The following is a 6,060-nucleotide window of genomic DNA, read 5'->3' on the forward strand; positions in this document are numbered from 1 at the left end:
GGTGTGGTGGGCTGGTGGTGGCAGCGGCGGGGAGGCCAGTGGAGACAGAGATGCCACACACTCGTATATAACAACTTCCAGTGGGGAGTTTGGAATAATGAAACTTTGAAATTCATTTCCCCACGAGGGAAACAAATATCATATCTTCGTAAGTAGTGTCACACTTCAAAGTTTTCATATCTTCACCTGAAAAGAATTTTTCATTGAAATACCTGAGCAGCTAAGCTAGGGTTTAAAGCTTGTCTGCTGTGTATCTATGAATATATATATATATATATATATATATATATATATATATATATATATATATATATATATATATATATATATATATCATATAACACCTTCCAATAGCTAGGATTCGAACCCAGGACCTTTTGCGTGGTATTCGGGTAGAAGAGCAATGGTTCCAGGATCGAGCCCTGAGGTACGACAGTGGTAACCCCATCCTATTTCGATGAGGATTTTCAGTCACATATCTCTTTATTCCTTTCTATCGAGGTTACCCACCCTCTATTCCAGCCTGAAAATTCCTTTCTTTAACCAGCCTCCCACGTGGGGTAGCGTCAAATGCTTTCCGGCACTCCAAATACATGCAATCCACCTAAAACCTTCTTTCTTCTTTCAAACGGAGCTCACTCTCTCATAGATCTGTGACTGGTTTGTTACGTACCGACCTCCTTTCCCTCAATCCATGACGAGCTGAGTTTAATGTCTCCTTGCGTAATAGTTTGTCTCTTGGGTAACACCAGAGTATGGCCCTCAGTGCCACAGAGCCATAGTCTGCCATACAACCTTCCTCATACGTCAGAGTGATTCGAATCCTCCTATCCACCTTCCCCCACCTCATACAACTGACCTCACATGATGGAGTGCCTGACCTGACCTCCTCACTCTCCTCCACCGTTGGCACTGTGCCACTCGCCAGGGTTGACACACTATAAAAGAAAGTATGTCCTCGTTTACAAAACACAGCTAGCAACACTGTGTGTGTGTGTGTGTGTGTGTGTGTGTGTGTGTGTGTGTGTGAGTGTGTCGGTGAGGTTGGTGCACAAATAATGAATTCTCCTGACATTAAAAAAAAAAGAAGGGAATCATTTTCCGTTGATTAATGTGTTCACAACAGAAAATACAATTGCCTTCACTTTTTCTTCCCGTTCTCTGTCCAAGGCACAGAAGTACTATGTATATATATATATATATATATATATATATATATATATATATATATATATATATATATATATATATATATATATATCTAACATATCAATTCGTAGAAGCACTGCGAGAGACGCAGGGTACACAGAACTCTACGAGAAACACTGAATAATTGTTGTAGGAACCATCGGGTCCCTTTGGCACCTGTGGCGAAGCATTCCTGTATGGCAAACGGGAGGTAAGCTGTATATCCAAAGTCTACAGACATTCTTTCCCGTTGACACTGGCACTTATGTGTACACCCTGGCACACCTCCGCCCACGATCAGTACCGGCAATTATTTCCGGACGCGTCAGAGATAATATTATCTCGATTTAACAAGGCGGGAGGTGGGCATTTCAAACGCTGTTTTCATAATCTTTCTCATCACCATCTGTCTCTCTCTCTCTCTCTCTCTCTCTCTCTCTCTCTCTCTCTCTCTCTCGCTCTCCAGACGCTATTTCTCCTTCGCCCCATACGAAGAGGGATGAGATTCGACACAGGAAGTCCTTTCCTATCTCTTATAAACTCCCTTTTTAATGGTTGTTATATGGCTTGACCTTAATGTGTGAAGACTTTCGTCCGTGAGAAGTGCCCTCGAGATGAAAAAAAGACATGAGAGAGAGAGAGAGAGAGAGAGAGAGAGAGAGAGAGAGAGAGGTGAGTGTGTGTGTGTGTGTGTGTGTGTGTGTGTGTGTGTGTACACGAATGCAAAGATGTTATTGACGAAGTCAGTAAACACAGACAACAGCTGATGCATTTCAAGAGACTGGTGGTGGATGCCAGTCCGACCTTCGGCCCGTGTTTGCTGGAGATGGTTTTCATGTCCGGTGTAGATGAGGCGAGGTTCTGCGGGCGCCCTGAATAAAACAGTCGCCTCTCTGGGGTCTAGTTAGCTCTAGAAATTTCTTGCTGCTTTTCAAGTAGCTTGTGTTGTGTGTGTGTGTGCGTTACTCTTTCCCGCTGATAATCGGGCTGGAGTTAAAAGAGAATAAAAGGCCGAGAACCCAGTTTGGTAAAACAAATAATGGCCCCCCCAGTGATCACGGAGCGATGATGTGTTCTTCGAGGTTGTATACTATTGACCAACTCCTCCAGCACGACCTCGGGGATCTCAACTTCGCTTACACTCATCAGAGGAGGGGAAAAAATGGAGATTAGACCTGATCCAGGCAGCGTTTAAGCAGCGGATTTCTTATCTTTGGATGGTGAGGGAACATGTATTTACGCCCTGGACGGTAGCATCGAAGTAGTCGTGAAGAGGAGCATCGAAGTAGTCGTGAAGAGGAGCATCGAAGTAGTTGTGAAGAGGAGCATCGAAGTAGTCGTGAAGAGGAGCATCGAAGTAGTCGTGAAGAGGAGCATTAAGGTAGTCCTAGAAAACAGCATCGAAGTTGTCCTGGAGAACAGCATCGAAGTTGTCCCGGAGAGCAGCATCGAGGTTGTCCTGGAGAGCAGCATCGAATTTGTCCTGGAGAGCAGCATCGAAGTTGTCCTGGAGAGCAGCTTCGAGGTTGTCCTGGAGAGCAGCATCGAAGTTGTCCTGGAGAGCAGCATCGAAGTTGTCCTGGAGAGCAGCATCGAAGTTGTCCTGGAGAGCAGCATCGAAGTTGTCCTGGAGAACAGCATCGAAGTTGTCCTAAAGAGCGGCAACAAGGAAGTCTAAGAGAGCAGCATCGAAGTAATCCTGGAAAACACCTTCGAAGTCCACCTACGTACGCATCGAAGTCCTCCTTTTTCTCCGCGTCCCACGCGCTCCAGACTTATGACTGGAAATGTCATCACAAAAGAATGAAAAGTGTCTGCTCCATCCATCGTATGTGGGAGTGAATGTCGTCATTTCCGTCAAGTTTCATCGCATAAATTACTATCAATTTGAACTCTGACGATTCGAACGTGAACTCCAACTGCAGAAACAACAGAAGAGAGATATGTGGCGTCATATTTCTAATCACTAGACGTGGGAATGAAGGGAAAGCAAAGAGAGAAAGAAAAAGAAAGAAGGAAGGAAGTAGATCGAACGGGAAAAACAACATGTCTCACACCATAAGACGGGAGACATAAAAATCTCCTCAGCTCAGCTAAGGTTGGCAGCTGGCCGAGGCCCGGGGGGCCGGCCAGCCAGCAGCCAGCCAGCAAGCCCTGCTGCCAGCCACCTTCCAGAGCGACACACCGTTCAGTGCCGTTCTAACCACGGAGGGAGCATGTCGTGCCGTCTCCCGCTGCGTCCACTCCCTGAGCGCTCGAACTTGGCCGATATTTTGTGATACTCCTAAGACATATGTTGGTGCTAAAGAGATAAAAGTCCCGGATACTGGAACGATTACTAACCACGTAATCACAGACTCCTTACCCTTAATTAACGCTCCGAGCTAATGAAGTGCCTCTAACTGACATGGGCGCTGACCGAAGACGAGTGGTCGCGCTTGGCGGGAAAGTTTGAATAATTGAACGCCGTTTGGGTTCCGCTGGAGGTGCTTCCCTCGCCGGGGGGCTGTGACGGTACCCTGCACGAAGGTGCCAAGTGCGGCTGACCAGCACTGAGGGCCCGGCCACTCCTGGGGAAGCGGAGGAGACAAGAGCACCTGGGTGCGTCGAGTTCGCGTCAGTGCCAAGCGCATATGGTGAGTATTTGTGGCATCGCATCTCCCCAACGTTTACCCCATAAAGAGACCGAACTCCTTCTGTACGAGTGCACGACTCTTGTGCACGACGGTGCGACCCTTGTGCACGACGGTGTGACCCTTGTGCATGACGGTGCGACCCTTGTGCACGACGGTGTGACCCTTGTGCACGACGGTGCGACCCTTGTGCACGACGGTGTGACCCTTGTGCACGACGGTGCGACCCTTGTGCACGACGGTGCGACCCTTGTGCACGACGGTGTGACCCTTGTGCACGACGGTGCGACCCTTGTGCACGACGGTGTGACCCTTGTGCACGACGGTGCGACCCTTGTGCACGACGGTGCGACCCTTGTGCACGACGGTGCGACCCTTGTGCACGTCGGTGCGACCGTCAAACACGTCGGTGCGACCCCTGAGTACCGCGACACGATCCTCGTGTTTTTGATGGCCTGGTCTCTCTGACCTGATCCTTAAATGGTGAGGTCGACGGATAGCAGCTCCCAAACGTTGTTGCCTCCACGTTCAAGGGTCGCACCGTCGTGCTCAAGGGTCGTACCGTCGTCTTCAACAGTCGTGTCGTCCTACTGAAAGGTCGTACCTTCGTGTTCAAGGGTCTTGCCGTCGTGCTCAAGGGTCGTACCGTCGTGCTCAAGGGTCGTACCGTCGTCTTCAACAGTCGTGTCGTCCTACTGAAAGGTCGCACCTTCGTGTTCAAGGGTCTTGCCGTCGTGCTCAAGAATCGTACTGTCGTGCTCAAGGGTCTTACCGTCGTGCTCAAGGGTCGTACTGTCGTGCTCAAGAATCGTACTGTCGTGCTCAAGGGTCTTACCGTCGTGCTCAAAACAAATATTCAGTCCTTATATTTCTTAGAGTCCATTACATAAATTGACCACTTTAACATATACATCCCATACATATACATACATTACACACACCATCTGTATACTCATACACACACACACACACACATATATATATATATATATATATATATATATATATATATATATATATATATATATATATATATATATGGTAATCATACAAATTCATTCTTGGACGTATATGAATATAAAGGACCTATTTTGATTTCTACCTTAATTACATTGGTCGTATCCACGTTGCTATGTGTATACAACACACGGCTTGATATACAGTGGGGTACACCTGTTCGCTCTCACACCTCAAAGAGCATTTGTCTAATTCATTAAATCAATTCTCGTCACAAAAAAAAAAATTATCAGGTGTTTTTGTGTCATTAAATTTCTTGTCGCAAGAAAATATCAAGTGAATTTTTTCTTTTCCATAGGTCCGATTTCTTTGAATAAATCTCTTTATTCATGAAGTACGTTGTTTAGTAAACATACCGGCCATTATACATTCCGTTTGTTGTTACCAACTTATGATGTATTTACAGTGAAATAAATGGGGGCTTAATAGTCGTCGTACTGACGGCCATTCCCAAGGGTCGTGCTGACGTGTCAGAGGGTCGTTTCGTCGTGCACAAGGGTCGTCTCGTCGTGGTCCTGGTCATATCGTTCTCCAGGGGTCGTACCGTCGTGCTCAGTGATCGTACAGCCGTCCTCAAGGATCATACCGTCGTACCGTCATGCTCAAGGGTCGTACTGTCGTGTTCAAGGGTTGTTCCGTTGTGTTCAAGGGTTGTTCCGTTGTGCTCAAGGGCCGTACCGTCATGTTCAAGGGTCGTACCGTCATGTTCAAGGGACGTACCGTCATGCTCAAGGGTCGTACCGTCGTGTTCAAGGGTCGTACTGTCGTGTTCAAGGGTTGTTCCGTTGTGCTCAAGGGCCGTACCGTCATGTTCAAGGGTCGTACTGTCGTGTTCAAGGGTTGTTCCGTTGTGTTCAAGGGTTGTTCCGTTGTGCTCAAGGGCCGTACCGTCATGTTCAAGGGTCGTACCGTCATGTTCAAGGGTCGTACCGTCATGTTCAAGGGTCGTACCGTCATGTTCAAGGGACGTACCGTCATGCTCAAGGGTCGTACCGTCGTGTTCAAGGGTCGTACTGTCGTGTTCAAGGGTTGTTCCGTTGTGCTCAAGGGTCGTACCGTCATGTTCAAGGGTCGTACTGTACCGTCATGGTACCATAGTAAACATGGTTCACTGAGAACTTGTTCTTTTACAACCTATTGTGTTCCTCAATAGTCAAAATTGGCAACTTACGAGTGCCAATTTCGAGGAAATGGGCACTCTGTAATCACATTTCGTCCCCTC

General features: G+C 47.3%; 1 protein-coding gene across 1 annotated transcript in view; it reads left to right on the forward strand.

Moving 5' to 3' along the window:
- Window positions 1-3,368: 3,368 nt before the first annotated feature.
- The window catches only part of LOC139747702 (uncharacterized), a 65,425-nt gene continuing 62,733 nt past the window's right edge, over window positions 3,369-6,060 (forward strand). Inside the window, exon 1 of the mRNA XM_071660304.1 lies at window positions 3,369-3,824. The gene's annotated coding sequence lies outside the window, so the exon portion shown is untranslated. The remainder of the gene's footprint in view (window positions 3,825-6,060) is intronic.

Source organism: Panulirus ornatus, chromosome 69 (assembly GCF_036320965.1).
Source record: "Panulirus ornatus isolate Po-2019 chromosome 69, ASM3632096v1, whole genome shotgun sequence".
NCBI lineage: Eukaryota > Metazoa > Arthropoda > Malacostraca > Decapoda > Palinuridae > Panulirus > Panulirus ornatus.